At 39.8% G+C, this 15,674-nt stretch overlaps 1 pseudogene; it reads left to right on the forward strand.

Annotated features, from left to right (window-relative positions):
* The first annotated feature begins 878 nt into the window (after positions 1–878).
* On the forward strand, positions 879–2,309 carry LOC145771376 (serine incorporator 1 pseudogene; annotated as a pseudogene).
* Positions 2,310–15,674: the final 13,365 nt, after the last annotated feature.

The raw sequence follows: 15,674 nt of genomic DNA on the forward strand, positions 1-15,674 counted from the left end.
TGATTCAAACAATGTCTTAACCACGGATGTGTCTTCGAGATATAATGTCTCAACTGAGGTTTTCTCTGATTCAACTGATGTAATACCTGAACAAAATGTTTCGCCTGATAACCTTACTGACCCTGTTATTCTAACCAGGCCGCATCGCAACATCAAACCACCGCAACAGTTTAAAGACTTTGTTATGTAATCTACTGTGTTGTGTTTATACAGACCTGTTACGTTTTCTTTTTGATCTGTTAACTACATTTCGAAATACGGTAGTGTTTGATTCTGAAAAGGAAAGAAATGTAGTGTCTGTATATTTACATAATCTGTATTGGAAACCCGTAACGCGCTAGTATATAATGACTCGTGTCTCGCTGTCGAGTATTCTTTGTTCCGTCACGCAAATACAAGTGCTATGACAAGCAAATTAAATCTGACCTATAAAGTTGTGCAAAGCAGGCTAGGCAGACACAACAGTAGCCACACAAACAGAGCAAGCCTGCTCTTGCAAAAATGATGTTTAAACATTTTAATATTTTCAAAACTGATCCTATATATTAACATGTACAGGCAGTCATCATATAGCCTACAGGTATGGTTTAATTGGTAACCGTAGGCTACCATCGATCTGATAATGACTCTCTTGTGCTACTAGAGTGTATTTGATTGATGATGTTTTCGACAAGCTTAGATTGCAAGCTAGTTGGGAAGGAATTTTTTTGCTTACAGCAACCTAAAGCAAGTAGGCCTATGGTATGTTTAAGTAGGCTATATAGCCTACTAGAACTGGTATACACTAATCAATACCTTTAATTTAATTTTAGATATATTTTTACCCACTAAAATACAGCCATATTTTACTGCGTTGGTGTGAGTATATTTGGGAAAATATGTGTTTGTCACTAAGAGTGTGTGCTGCCAGTCAGCTTGCTTATTGCTGTGGAAGTGCCGCATGCCGCCTTTGTTGCAGTGCTTGTCCATCATGTAAGAATTCTACATCCTCAAGAATTATTTATGCTTTGTTCCTCTTTCTTGGAACTATTGTATCATCACTCATGCTTATTCCTGGATTGGAAGAGCAACTGAAAAAGATTCCAAAATTTTGTGAAGGAGGTTCTGGTACTGGGGAATTGAGTCTTGTTAATGGATCGGTCAATTGTGATTCCTTGGCTGGCCATCTTGCCGTCTACAGAACGTGCTTTGGAATGGCTGGATTTTTCTTTCTGTTTTGTGTACTAATGATTTGTGTGAAGACCAGCAAAGATCCTCGCGCAAAGATCCACAATGGTTTCTGGTTTTTCAAAGTTCTTGTTTGGGTTGGAATAACAGTTGGTGCTTTTTTCATCCCCCGAGGAGATTTTGGAACAGCTTGGTATTACATTGGAATGGTGGGAGCTTTTTTCTTCATATTGATTCAGTTGTTAATACTGGTAGATTTTGCTCATGCTTGCAATGATTACATGTTGGAAAAGCGAGATGATGTTGATTCACCGAGGTGTTGGACTATCTTGCTCTTGGCTGCAACTTTGTTCAACTACATTGTTTGCATATTTGCTGTAGTTCTCTTCTATGTTTACTACACTGCAGGTGACTGTTCTCTCAATAAATTCTTTATCAGTTTCAACTTCATTCTGTGCATTGTGGTGTCTGTATTTGCTGTCCTGCCCAAGGTCCAGGAAGCCCAACCACGGAGCGGACTTCTGCAAGCTTCAGTTGTTTCCTTGTATGCTATTTACTTGACCTGGTCAGCAATGAATAGTGAACCTGATACAGTTTGCAATCCAGGAATTATGGGAGTTTTGGAGAGTTTGACGGGAGGTGGGGCAGGATCACCTGAATCGGGTAATAGCTCATCTCTTGCCACCACGGCATCCCCTCCAACTTCAGCTCAGTTCTGGGATGGACAAAGCATTGCTGGTTTGTTTGTCTTCTTTGTCTGTGTGCTTTATTCTAGCATTTGTTCATCAACATCAAACAACGTTGATCGCTTATCCTTGCATGCGAATGTCATTATCAATGATGATTCAAATGCCAACACCAACAACCTCGTGAAAGATGAAGAAGCAAATGGACAAACAGTTTATGACAATGAACAAGGTGGAGTTGCGTACAGTTACTCTTTTTTTCACTGCATGTTCTTTCTCGCATCCTTGTACATCATGATGACACTAACCAACTGGTATCGACCAGGTGACAACTTCTCAACCTTCCTGAATGCATGGCCTGCTGTCTGGGTCAAAATCTCGTCAAGTTGGGTTTGCTTTACTCTCTATGCTTGGACCTTGTTTGCTCCAGTTGTTTTCTCCAAGCGGGAATTTTAAAATGGTAAACTATTTGTTCACAAAGAACAATTGTTGCGGCTCTGTACAGATTGACTATTATTTCATGTCATTGGTAATGTGTCACAAAAACGTATCTGACCGATATCAGGATTCCCACTCCCTATAAAATCATAAAAAATCATAAAATTTTGCTTGATTTGAAAAAAATCATAAAATAGCATAAAATGTAAACACAATCATAAAAAATCATAAAATTTAGTTGTGATGAAGAACTCTGAGCACGTAAAAATAAAAAAAATTTGATAAGATAGTGTAATGTGCAATAGTTGTGAAGTTCCAACCATGATGACAGCATATATTTGTGTACCGATTGTTACGCCGTCTGTGGAATGCGCTGATTTAGGATAACATGTGGTTGCGTAATCAAGTCCACCGTTGCCTGTGGAGCTGAAATTAGAAAAGGAGCGTAGCTACATACTTTCATTGCATGTTTTAAACGTCATTAGACATAGACAAGTAGATGCTGACAAGATTTCAAGACATTGCAGCACTGCCGGTCTTAGGGTATTTCGGGCCCTGTGCGGAATATGCGTTTGCGGGCCCCAATGACAATGATCCAATTCAGTAGCGTAGCTAGGTATTTTAAAAGGGAGGGAGTGATTTGACGGTCGGCGGACGAAGTCTGACGGCGTGATCGCTGAAGGCGACACCTAGCAGAGGGAGGTCTGGGGGGCCTCCCTTAGAAAATTTTGAAAAATTAGTTTGAATTTGGGGCATTCTGAGAGCATGTTCAACAAAAATTTGGGTATAAATATTCCTGTAAAATGGTGCTGTCCAGTGGCATAGCAAAAGGATAAGATCATGCTTTCTTTGGCATTTTTCGAAAATAAAGCTATATGTCTCTATGTTGAGTATGGATGCAACCTATTTCGTCTCCTGAAAAATTCGTAGGCTACCCCGATTTCGCACCCTGAATCGTGTAATAAAAAAAAATTGACCTATTTCGTTCCTTGAAAAGATCGAGAAATTTTGAAATGTTTGCGGCAACTCCGATCAGCGACTTCGGCTCTGTTGTTTTTTTTTCTCGATCTTTTCAGGGTACGAAATAGGTTGCACCTGTTGAGTCTCTATGTTTTTATGTTGCTAATTCCTTGTTTGTTGAATTCACTTGTTGAATTTTTCCATTGAAAATGACAAAATTACTGCAGTTTCTGAGTAAATTGCAGGCCCCCTAATTTGCGGGCCCTGTGCGATCGCACGGTTTGCACACCCCAAAGACCAGCACTGATTGCAGTTATTGTGGGAGAATGGTGAAAAGATAATTTGACAGCAATATTTTGGAAAAAAGCGCAGGGCTAGGCAAGGAAACTATAGAGCAGTGGCTCTCAACCTTAGGTTACGGCACCCTGCACACAACCAAATAATTTGGCAGTACCCACAGTCAAACCAAAAAGATTCTGCATTAAATAAAAATAATTTTGAAAAGAATTTTCGCAAAAACAAAGCTATAACTACATCAGCTCCGTATCATATCATGAACAATTTAATTAATGAAGTTCGTTTCAAACAAAGTCAGTGCAAAATTTGCGCTGAGTTTTAGCGCAAATCCTTTCAATGTCTGGACACATATTTGATAACGCTACTCTAGTCTCTAATAATTTGCGGCACCCTTGCGAAACGTAAATGGCACCCTTGGGTGCCACGGCACCCCGGTTGAGAACCACTGCTGTAGAGGCAGTGGTTATGGTATCAATCTGAGAAAATTCTAGATAAGTTTCACAAAAAGACTGATCTTGAAAGTAACAAATACACAATTTCCAATCTTCTTACTGGACTCAAGCACTAATCAAATGTGGTTTAACACCCCTACCAACAGTGTCTTCCTACAAGAGAATTGACTACTGCATCAACAAAAACTGAAGAAGAACTGAAGTAAGCATTAAAGCTGCTGATGAAATTATTGGAGATTGGCATGCAAAGCTTCAGGAAGCATTGTCAAACAAAGCGTTGGATCGGAAAGTTCTTCAAGCAGCTGAAGCAAGAATTGACATCGGCCGTGATAGTAAAAGAAAATGTGAAAAAGTGCTTGCTAGGCTCCAAACTGAAATTAAAAAGCAAAGATCGTAAAAGTGAATTCTTTACCAATTAACTTTTTTCTCAACAAGTTAAGTTGACTTCTTATGCTTAAAATGTAAAAAAGTTAAATATAACAAAACATCGAATTATGATGTAAAATCATAAAAAAGTCATAAAATTTTGATAAAAAATCCTAAAAAAATCATAAAATTTTTGACTTTTTTGGCATAAAAAAATAGGAAAATCTTGAGTGGGACCCCTGTGATATATATATTGATATTCTTTAATTAACGCTCCTGAAATGCTGAGTTGGACATTCATCCGTTTGTAGATAACGTTTTTGGAGTCTAGTATTGATTTCAAATCTTTAAACCTTTGCTTTATGTAACCAAACTGTTGATGCACTTTATAAGTTTGTGAGGGTTGTCTGTTTGATGAACAAACAGGCAATATGACGGATTCTACTTCTGATCATCTTGTCACCCGTTTGTTACCTCGAGAAACAACTTTCCCACAAGTAAGCCGTTCAAGTCAAAGCTTTAATGTGACAAAACTTCAATTGAATGTTTGTACTACCAATTACAAAAACTTTATACAGTAGGTTTTGTTCAACCTTTTCATCACTTGATAAACATAAATAACTACCCCGCATTGAAATTGAGGTTTCCGGGAGGTGATAGAATGTGTAAAGATTTTTTCTGTAAAATTCGATGTGCATACTGCACTTGATAGTTGATTGACTTCAAGCATAGGGTCTGCTTACTATTGGAAGAATCCGATTCGGAGAAATCCCTATTGGGAGACAGGCTTTTTCGGAGAAAGCCGTTTTCGGAGAATTGTAAAATCACAGCAGCGTATGTATATTGAATGGAATTAGCTTACAATAGAGAAATGAATGAAATAAATGATCACCCAATTTAAATATTAACCCAAAAAAGCAGAAAATATGTCACAATGCCCACTTGAATCAGCAGTAACTTTTATCGCAATTTATCCATTGTTTATTCATTGTTTTGTTACGTATTTAATTATTCAATAAAACACTTCCTCTTCACAAACGTGGTCTTTTCGAAGATCAACAGTTCGGATTTTAGGAATAGGAATAGCTTACTGACATTCTGTAATACAAAATGCCTAAGCAAGCTAAATCGTCTTCAGCAAAAGTTAGATTTGTCGAGATTTTCCTGATAAATTCAATGCAACTCCCGGGGGTGATTTAAGGTGCAATTTTTGCGAGTTTATGGTGAAGTGCGATAAAAAGTATTTTGTTGAAAGCCACAGGAAAAGTAAACGCCATCAAGCTGGATTGGAGCGACAACAAGCATTGCAATCAAGGCAAACGTTTATTGAACAAGCCCCTTTTATTGATACGTTTAGGTCTGAAATCGACAAAATATTATGTTTGGGTTACTGGTATCAATTCAAGGAAGAACTGTGATCTCTACAAATAAGCAATTTCGTTTGGTCAAAATAAAATCAAAATTTGATAAAGATAAAGTCAAAATAAAAATGGCCCTATTGATCACAGTTCCAAACTGTCTTGGATTTGACGCTAGACCATGAAGGTAGGACCTTCATTGAATTAAGGACGAGTTGGACCAAGCCACTGGCCACGGGACTGCAGTAATGCTTATGAGGGGACTCCTTGTATTAATCTCCTGTGCAGGCCTTGTGTCTCTGGTATGCAATGGGTTAATCTCCTGCGTTACGTCGCAGCTCGTAGAGTGTCTGCTGTTCTACTTTTACGATAATCGCATCAACAACTTCGTCTAGTTAACTTACATGCGTGTTTTGTATCATTCTATGTGCTGCACTAAGTATTCATTGGAAGGTCATAGGTTCGAATCCCGCTGGAGGTACCAATTTTTCTTTGCTTGTTTCTTAATCTTGTCGCAGTCATTCACAACAGCACTGGTAGCACTTTTATCTCCATGATTTATTATCTGTATATTATGCTGTTAGCAGTTAATTTACTGAGGTCTAGTGATTGTTTAATAAACTTAATACCGATGCCACTAAAATTTTGTATAAAAATATGCATCCCCCCAATGTTCAAAAATGTCTAAAATTTGATAAAATGTTGATTTATCTACCCCCCGATCCTCAACTGACGTCGGCACCACTGGTAGTCTCAGTAACGTTTTTTTATTGTCATACGTAATTGGCACTTACATAGCCAACTTCCTTTCAATGTTGTGGTGGGCATAGTCACTCTAACCCTTGTATTTATTTGCAGTGTCCTTTTAATGGTTCAACAACGAACAGTCCAGTTGCAACCGGTCCGGATAAAGGGAATAAAAAGACTGTTTGATGTCGTACTTTGTCATCCTCTCTGTCGCCAATGTCATAGGTTTATGTTTAAACATGCTTTTCCACAATTGCTTTCATTAGTGAAATAGAGTTATAACATTAACTTATTTTTTACAAATTTGCTAAAAAGTTAGTAAAGTTTCATCAAAGATGTCATTGCACCTTAATATGGTATGCAGTAGGTGAAACGTTTTTTATCATTCTGATATAAAATTTCAGTGGTGTTCGGTGTACAGGTCGCCATCTTTCCGTATTTTGCATAGCTCAGTTACTCTACGTTGACGTAAATATAGTAAACTGGCAAGTTTCCTTGAGTTGCCGGAAATCCAGAAGACAAGACCTAAAAGATATCTTGAACCCTTCTCTGTGCCGTGGTTAGTTTGTATATTGTGGCAAAATTGCTGTTTGTTTTGATCCGTAATTTACCGTCAGGTTACTTTTGATTCTATGATTGATTGTTAAATGTATGCGCACAACTTTATTTACTGTACGTCAACAAGATGTTGTTTTAAGTAAAGTGGGGCAGATGAAATCAATCGAACTTGCGTCATTATGACATGACATCTTCATGCATGTGTAGTGAACGCTGCTAATCAGCATGCGCGCTCATGTACAACCGTCAGCAAGACGGGGACATTCCAGAGTAGGATAATTGGCGAGGAATGACCGAGACACAAAGTCGTCTTCACTGCTGCCCAAGGCTTATAAGAGGGAGGTACGGAGGGTACGGCGTACCCTTGAGGGCCCAGGACTGTGATTTTTGGGGGGCCCGAAATTGTGATTTTGCAGTTTACGCACAAACTGTTTGGTTAAAATCATTCTAAACGACTAAATTCAAACATAAAAGTTGTTATTCTTTGGTCCTGGGGAGGGCCCGTAATGTAGAAAAAGGGTCCGGAAAGGTAATGAATGCATTGCGCGCAAATTAGGGGCTCAAAGTGGTGATTGAATGCTTTACGTGCAAAAATGTTTTGTTAAAAGCATCATAAATTAAATCATTAAAGTTATTAAAGTTGGTTATTCTCCTGTCTATGGGGGGGGGGGAGGCATAGTGTAGCAAAAGCAAGTTCGAGAAAAACCCGGGTTTTAAAAAAAAAGATGATTAATTTGATTATGTTTTAACAAGATGTTATGTTTGAGCCTTGATAGAGAGCTTGATTTGTTATTCCAGATACATAGCCTATAACACTCAGTAACGCTAATGGATTTAACATTTTTTATTAAACACACACAAAAAAAAAACTGCTAAATCTAATGTTTTCAACACAGCATAGTGTCCTCGTCAAAAATAATTATAGGCTACATCTAACAGAAATAAATGAATTTGAAAATTTTATATTGAAGCTGTAACTTACGCTACAGGCGACATCTCTCAACAGCACAATCAACAACTGACACACAAACTCAATGCAGGTTACACAAATTGGCGAGGACAGATCACATGATATGCACAACACAAAACGCTAAATAATAGTTTTATTGCAGCCTGATACTATTATTGCGCACAGATGTCCAAGTCTGCAGTAAAATGTTGTATGGTGTGCAATATGCCCAAGCAAGCATCACGCGTTTTGCCCAAGACAAAGGGGGCCCGGAGTGAGAGGGGGGGGGGGCCGGAGTGAGAGGAGGGCCCGGAATGACTCTTCGTACCCCTAGTGAAAATTTCTCTGAGAGGCCCTGCTGCTGCCTTGTTTATTGACTTAATCTTTCATTGAATAACGCTTGATTACAAATAGAATCCTTCACAGCTGCATTGTTTGTTGACTTAATCTTTAACTGAATAGCGCTTGAAAGAATAGAATCCAATAACACCAAAAATGAAAGCACCCGAACGACTAACAATTCCACCACCACAACTCAATACAGTATAGGCTATATACTGCCGTCCTTTCAAAGAATAGAATTGCTATGAGTGTACTGTCGTTCTACATTGTTAACTTAACTTTCAAAGAATAATAATAATGTTATGGTTTTATTTATTGTTGCTCTACAACAGCTAAGGTCTTTTAGCGACAGGGCTCATTTTTAATTTATATCAGGTTTACGATGTTATCACATTATTACCCGACTCATTCTCACTGCGCTATGCAGGATAGAACACAATCGGTACCGTTTTTAAAGTCTTCGGTTTGACCCGACCTGGAATCGATCTCAGATCTACCAGCACCAGAGCCGAAGGCGAAACCACTCGGCCACTGAGCTGGTCAACTTTCAAAGAATAGATTTGCTATGAGTCAGGAATCATTTTTAAGGTTTCAAGAAGAGTTCTGGTTTTGATTGGTAAGGCGCCACCACAAGCATTGCAAGCTCTACACACGACCATATAACGCAACACAATGGCAGATCTACGTGTCGATGAAGTACAGTAGGAATGCGGTAAGGCATCTTACAAAAATTGATTGCTCGATTGAATTCCGAGGCGCGGCCTGCAGCCCGTGGTATTTGTTCAAAGCAAGAGTATTCCAGAATCTGACTCGACGCCAGTGAAGCGAAGCGCGTGACGACAGAGGGAAAGCTCTCGGGCGCTACCGACACCCCCGAAAGCAACCGTTTGGAAAACGGGGCGAACCGTTTGGCTTCTGATGAAGATGTCTCAAGCAAAAAAATGTGAGCCGAAAGAAACGTACAAGTACAAGACGCAAGTATATATAACGTACACGGTAATGTCTAAATTAAAACGATAAACACGTGAGCAGGGCGGGGTCGGATCCCCTCCGCAAGGCGAGGGAGCTAACAGTTCTTCTGTTCCATGGGAGCAGCTGGACAGCTCCGACAGTCGGGTAATGCAGAGGTCTCGTGCAGTGGACATCCGGCCATCAAGAAGGCTATTCTGTATAACAAAAAATGTGCAAGATTACTATAGAAGGGAGCGATGACATGCTGAACGGTACGGTTATTACTGGTGCAAACTGGAAAGGCAGTTTATTGTCTGTATGCAATATACGAAACCTGATGTCTATGAAAAATAACGAAGCATGTTAGAGGGCACAGAGCGCACTCTCTCTACGAAACGGGGACAGTCCAAACAACGTCCGTGCGAAGCAGTCGCGCGAACTGTCACACACCGCGACGCGAGAGCAAAGCGTCATGACAGCTGGATGGGAGTTCTAAACCGTGGGAGGGTGAAAAACGGACAAACGTTTTAATTGAAACAGACCAGGACTATCGTGTCAGGAGACACACCTGGGGAGAGGGACGAGGCTGGAAGTGCTCAGCCTCAGGACAACCTGCAAGTGCAGGGACTGAAGTAGCATGGTAGATAGACGAAGCGACTACACGGGGAACCGGTCCAACAGGGCAAGAAGCGGCGGACAAGTGAATGCGAGTAGCAGTAACAAGACAAGGCCAAAAAGGCAGAAAGCGACGGGCAAGCAAACTGCAAGCCACATGTCGGCTTATATCTATGACAACTGGGTAACGAAACGATAGCAGTAGCAGGACAAGGCCAATAGGGCAGAAAGCGACGGGCAAGCTAGTTGCAAGCAACATTTCGGCTTATATCTATATGATATGTCCGTGAAGATCATGACTACTCGTTAACGTTGGTGACGTAAAGGGGAATGACTGGTTTCGTGTAGTGCGCTGATGAGGAAGTGAGGCACCATAGCGAGAATGAATTAAATTGTGAACCGTATCTTAAAGATTATACAAGTCCACACTAGCCGTGGCTTACAAAAAACAACAATCACGTCGTGAACAAACGACGCCTACGGATGACCACTGGTCGGACTAAGATATAGCAAGATACTACGTGAGGGGAAAGCAACCCTGACAGCCCCTAAAGGGCGACTACTAAACAAAGAAGTAACTGACGAAAAACTACTATGATGAACTGAATGCATGGATGCAGTTTCACGTCTTGCCCAGAACGGATAGCTGCTGTAATTAATCGGCTAGCTATGTAAATGAAAAAAAAAATGCAGTTTCACGTCTTACCAAGTACGGAGAGCTAAACAGAGAGTGTGCGGCAAAGCCTAGGGTACCGTATCTACAGGCATCACAGTCCGAGGTCTGGAAAGAGTCATCCAGACGGGGATGAAACACACTGTCATCGCCACTGTGATGACGCCCCGGTCACGAGCCACGTATGAGGCGACAACCGAAGACGGCGACGGCAAAAGAGGTTAAGAGGCTTATGGCAGCCACAATAACATAAAAATAATTTCAAATATTATGAATAGCACTTCACTTGAGCTGTGTTGATAGATGACAGTCGTCGTCAAGGAAACGTCCGGTGAAGAGGAGTAGGCTGCTATAATCCACGTGATATAATCCGAATCCAATGTAAGTTTACGCAAATCCACAGTAATCCAGCAAAAAATCACGTCGGGGTCACCAGAAATATATGAACACGACGGTATCTCTTCAAAGGTTGAATCACGTCGGGGTTACCAGAAATATGTAGCGGACGCAGCTAAGCAGCATGTGCGCTCATATACAGCCGTCAACAAGATGGCGACATTTCTAGGCATAATTGGCGAGGAATGACCGGGACACGAAATCGTCTTCACTGCTGCCTTGCTTATTGACTTAATCTTTAACTGAATAACGCTTGATTGCACGTAGAGTCCTTCACAGCTGCATTGTATAGATAATATGAGGCGTTCTACTGGTGCAAATTAAGCTAAACTATCACAAGATGTATACAGTGACAATCTGCTTTTATTCTGACGTTTCGCCAATCAAACACGACTGACTTCTTTATAGAAGCTAGACCAGGTGATGGCTACCTGTCTAGCATGGCAAAACACAGGACCATGTTGCTGAAATCGACTAAACATGCAAAATGAAAATTCAACTTCTAGACAAAACAATTATCGCGCGCAAAGTTTGAAATTTTCTATTTATTTTATTATTTATTTGCGTCAGGCAAAGCTGTCCATATCCAAAACAAAACAAAACAAAACAATGATGTGATAATCTTTGCATAACATTTTAACATCATGCAGGAATGAAGATAAACCCCTACAATTACAAGACACTACTTTTAAATCATTCAAATTGAACTTTTTTCTGCAATCTGCTTAGAGCCACTTGTTCTAGCTTTAATAGGGTTTGAAACAAATCTTTTCACCAAGCTATTTTTGGCCAGTTATTTAAGTTCAATGAATCCTCAAAAGCAATGCCACTCAAGGAAACTCTGAAACAGGCATAGCTTGGGAATTTAGTTGCAAGTTTGATACAGATAATTTTGCTTGCATTTGGAAATTGACGTTTCACAAATGACTCAATTTCCTCAGACAAAGTGTCAGGATGAAGTCGAGAAATGAATACTTCTGCCGGTTTTTTATAATTGGTAACTGTTTTGATGGAGCAAGTTTCCAGCGTAGGCTATTTACTTTAGGCCTTCTTTGTTTTTTGATGACTTTTTCTCACTTGTTTTCAAGAACAACATTTTGCTTTGTTGAGGTGGATGAAAGTTTCGAAGCCTGAGATTTTGTTAAAATTGATTTTGTATTCTTGACAGCTACACAAAAGCAAAAGATTGAACTTCTACAGTAGCCTACCTTGAGTATTTCCAGGATTAGGTGAGTCTAGCCTACTATACTTTTAGCACTTGGCCGTAAGCTGGTTTACCACAAACACTGTTATTTTTGAAAAGAGTTTTTATCTCCTTCAATGAGGAGATGACCTCTTCCAATGAGGTAGGGGAGATGCGGGAGAGTTGAGCCAATTTTTGCTTTTGAGCCCATATTTCCGATTGTATGGTTGCTGGCCCAAATGTTGTGTGCTTATGTTGAAGTAGAACCAATTGGCTTCCAATCACTTTGATTAAATGTTAGTCAATATCAAACGTATTTTCAGAATTTAACTTTAAAAAAGTTTTGCCAAATGGCTCAACTCTCCTGCACCTACAGGAGAGTTGATCATAGGGTTTAGGAGAGTTGAACCGGATAAGGAGAGTTGATCCATGTAATGTAGAAGTTCAAAGTTAGAGTAGCAATGTTCTGCAAAAGCCTCATAAACCTTGTGAGTCATAATTTTTGCTTTCTACAAACAATCAGTGCAGTTAAGAATGACTTTTTCTGTTAAACAGTAAGCTATCTGTAAGCCTAAAGTGCTATATATTTATGCACCACAGAATTTTATGAGTGTATACTTTTTTAAAAGAAAATATCAAGCTTGTAAGCAGTATGCCACAAAATACACCCGGATGTCTACTCGTAGTGGCTCTGAAGAAGATCTCCAGCGTGCTGCTGAAGCAAATGAACGTGGCACCTGGATTCGATCAGCTGCAAACGAATTTGGGGTCAACAACAGGTCCACTTTAGAGCGATATATTAAGAGACGAGAAGAAAAACGTCAGGACAATTTTGGATACAAGAAATGCAATACAGCTAATATGATATTTACAATGGAAACCGAGCAAGCCAATCACGTGAAAGACTTGGCCTCTACCTATTAGATTAGCCTTCAGCGCTTCCAAACTTTGGTTGTGTTTAGTCGAAACCTTGTTCTCCAGGTAAGGCCAGATACCAAAGTCTAGGGGGTTCAGGTCTAGGGATGAAGGAGGCCATTCTTCCTTGGAAATGAAGAACGGTACATTATAGCTGAAATCCAGTTTTGCGTTCTCTTAGCTCCATGTGAAGGGACAGAATCTTGTTGGAATGATCAGTTACATTTTTTTGAAGTGTTTCTTTGCCCAAGGCAACAATGAAACCTCAAGAATATCATTTCTGTAGTTTTCTTGGTTCAATTTCACTCCTTGGTCCACAAAAATCAATGGACTCCTTCCTGCTGATTTGTTGACTGCGGCCCACACCATCACTGCTGATGCCGCCCCTTGTCTCCGAGTGGCTACCCGGGGTTCCATGTAACCATTTCTTGACCAAACACAATCATTTTGACTGTTAAAATGATGCTAGGCATCAAATTTCTTCTCATCGCTGAACACAAGGTTTGGCAGCGTGCCTCCTTCAATGCGTGAGAGCAGAATTCTGGCTCTGGAGAGACGTTTCTCAATAGTATTTAACAACTGTTTCTTCATGTATTTAAATGGGCTCATCTTTAAATCCTTCTTAAGAACTGTAAACATGGTTCCATAGGCCACGTTCGCTTTCTTTGCCAGTTTTTGAATTGGATCTCTTGTAACGTTAATTATTGATGACCCATGTAATAGATAAGCCGTTAGGTTAGCTAGCCTATTCAATCCCAGTATAACAAATAATTCAGCAAAGATAGCTCGGGCTCTTTTGTAGAACTCACCACAACGCCTGAAACATTTGCATGATTGGCTAGGTTGTTTTAACAAATAGGTTGAAGCAAAAGTCCAGTTGCTTTGATATTTTTGCTTCAATAATTAACTGCTGCAAGCAAGTATGCCTATAGGCCTATCGTTTTTAAGCATAAAACAACAATTTAAACGCTAGAATTGTAGATTTGAGAAAACAAAATTTTTCTTTAAATAAAAGGGAGAGTTGAGCCATGTGGTTCAACTCTCCTTGACGTGATGGTTCAACTCTCCTAATCGTAGCCATTTTGAATTTAGCCCGGATTTCTTCAAAACGCTTTTAAGAAGCTGCCTGGTAATTGTTGCATACAATCACCTTTTCCAAAGGTACCCTGCACCATATTTGTAATTTAAATATCTTTTATAGATCTAGAGTTCTTTAAGCAAATGCTGAAATTTTTCGAATCTACTTTTTGATACATTTTTTGCATTTTCAAAGATAACTTTCCGTGGCTATATCATGAAGTCTTCTTGACAACAGCGAAGCTGCAACAACGTTTTTTCATACCACTAGTGACAATAGGGTGCAATTATGTTAAACAGAATTTCTGCTAGAGGTGGTGGCTCAACTCTCCCTGTGCCTCAACTCTCCTGCATCTCCCCTATTGTCCTTTTTGAGTAAGGCAAGTGAAGTTCAGTGAAGCAATATCATTGCTCATTGATGCAGCATCTACATTGCTAATATCCAAAGAAGGAAAAGTGGTTGTTGCAGTCACAAAGGTCGGGGCAATAAAGTCTTCTTTTGCAACTGCCATTTCATGTAGTACTTCAACAATGTCTTTTACAGTATTGTCTGCTTTATCATGACCCTTTCTCACTTTGGTTGGTTGGTTTTGAATCTTTATCCTCGGACTGACAAAGCCTTGATAGGTTATTCCTGGCAGTTTCGCATACTTGTAGAGGCTCTTGACGCAGGGCCGGTTCCGAGATTGGCAGAGTGAAGTTTTCCGATTGTTGAAGTGTTGTTGCCGGGGAATTATTCCATTCACTAGGTGCCGCTGAATGGAGAGCAGTCCTGATATGCGTTGCTCAAACGCACACCCCGAGAGTCGAACCAGCGCCGCGTGATCTTGAGCCGGCCGCGTAACCACTGAGCTATCGGGGCGGATAGCTCAGTGGCACATTTTTCCTCAAGTGTTTAGACCAAACATTGTCAGGGAAATGAGTGAAAAGCAGTTCTTTTGCAGCTTCTATTTCCTCCTGGGGATAATATTGAACAACTAGTTTGACCAGCATATCAGTAGTTAACGTTTTCATTCTCTGATACAAATACCAAAGAATGGGGGAAACAACTAGTTCTCCCATGCTACCACAAGAGCCAATATTTTACAATTGAAAATTATTTACAGTTAAAACAAAATTGAGTCAACACCATTCAAATAACTTAGAAAAGGGAGACATAAATGTTAACGATCAACAAGAAACTTAAATAACGACAAGAGAGGAGAATGAACGGCATGTGTAATGATAAACCGAGTTTTGTACGTACTGCTGCCTGCACAGTTTTACAATCAGCATGAAACCAATTTAAAAAACGTCAAGTAAGCACTTTTTGTGGATAGCAGGAAAAGAGATGCCATCATTGTGATTCATTACATGAGGCATTTGATTGATGAACCAACGTTCAGAAAACATTCGCTTTTTATAATCACTTTCAACTTTTAGAACTTTAGAATTGCTCCGAGTTATTTTATGATCTGAAGTTATGGCATGCATGCAAGGAGCAGATTGTCGTGTCTGATTGACGAAACGCCGGAATAAAAGCAGATTGTCACTGTATACATTTT

The sequence above is a fragment of the Aplidium turbinatum genome, chromosome 5 (assembly GCF_918807975.1).
Source record: "Aplidium turbinatum chromosome 5, kaAplTurb1.1, whole genome shotgun sequence".
NCBI classification, from domain to species: domain Eukaryota; kingdom Metazoa; phylum Chordata; class Ascidiacea; order Aplousobranchia; family Polyclinidae; genus Aplidium; species Aplidium turbinatum.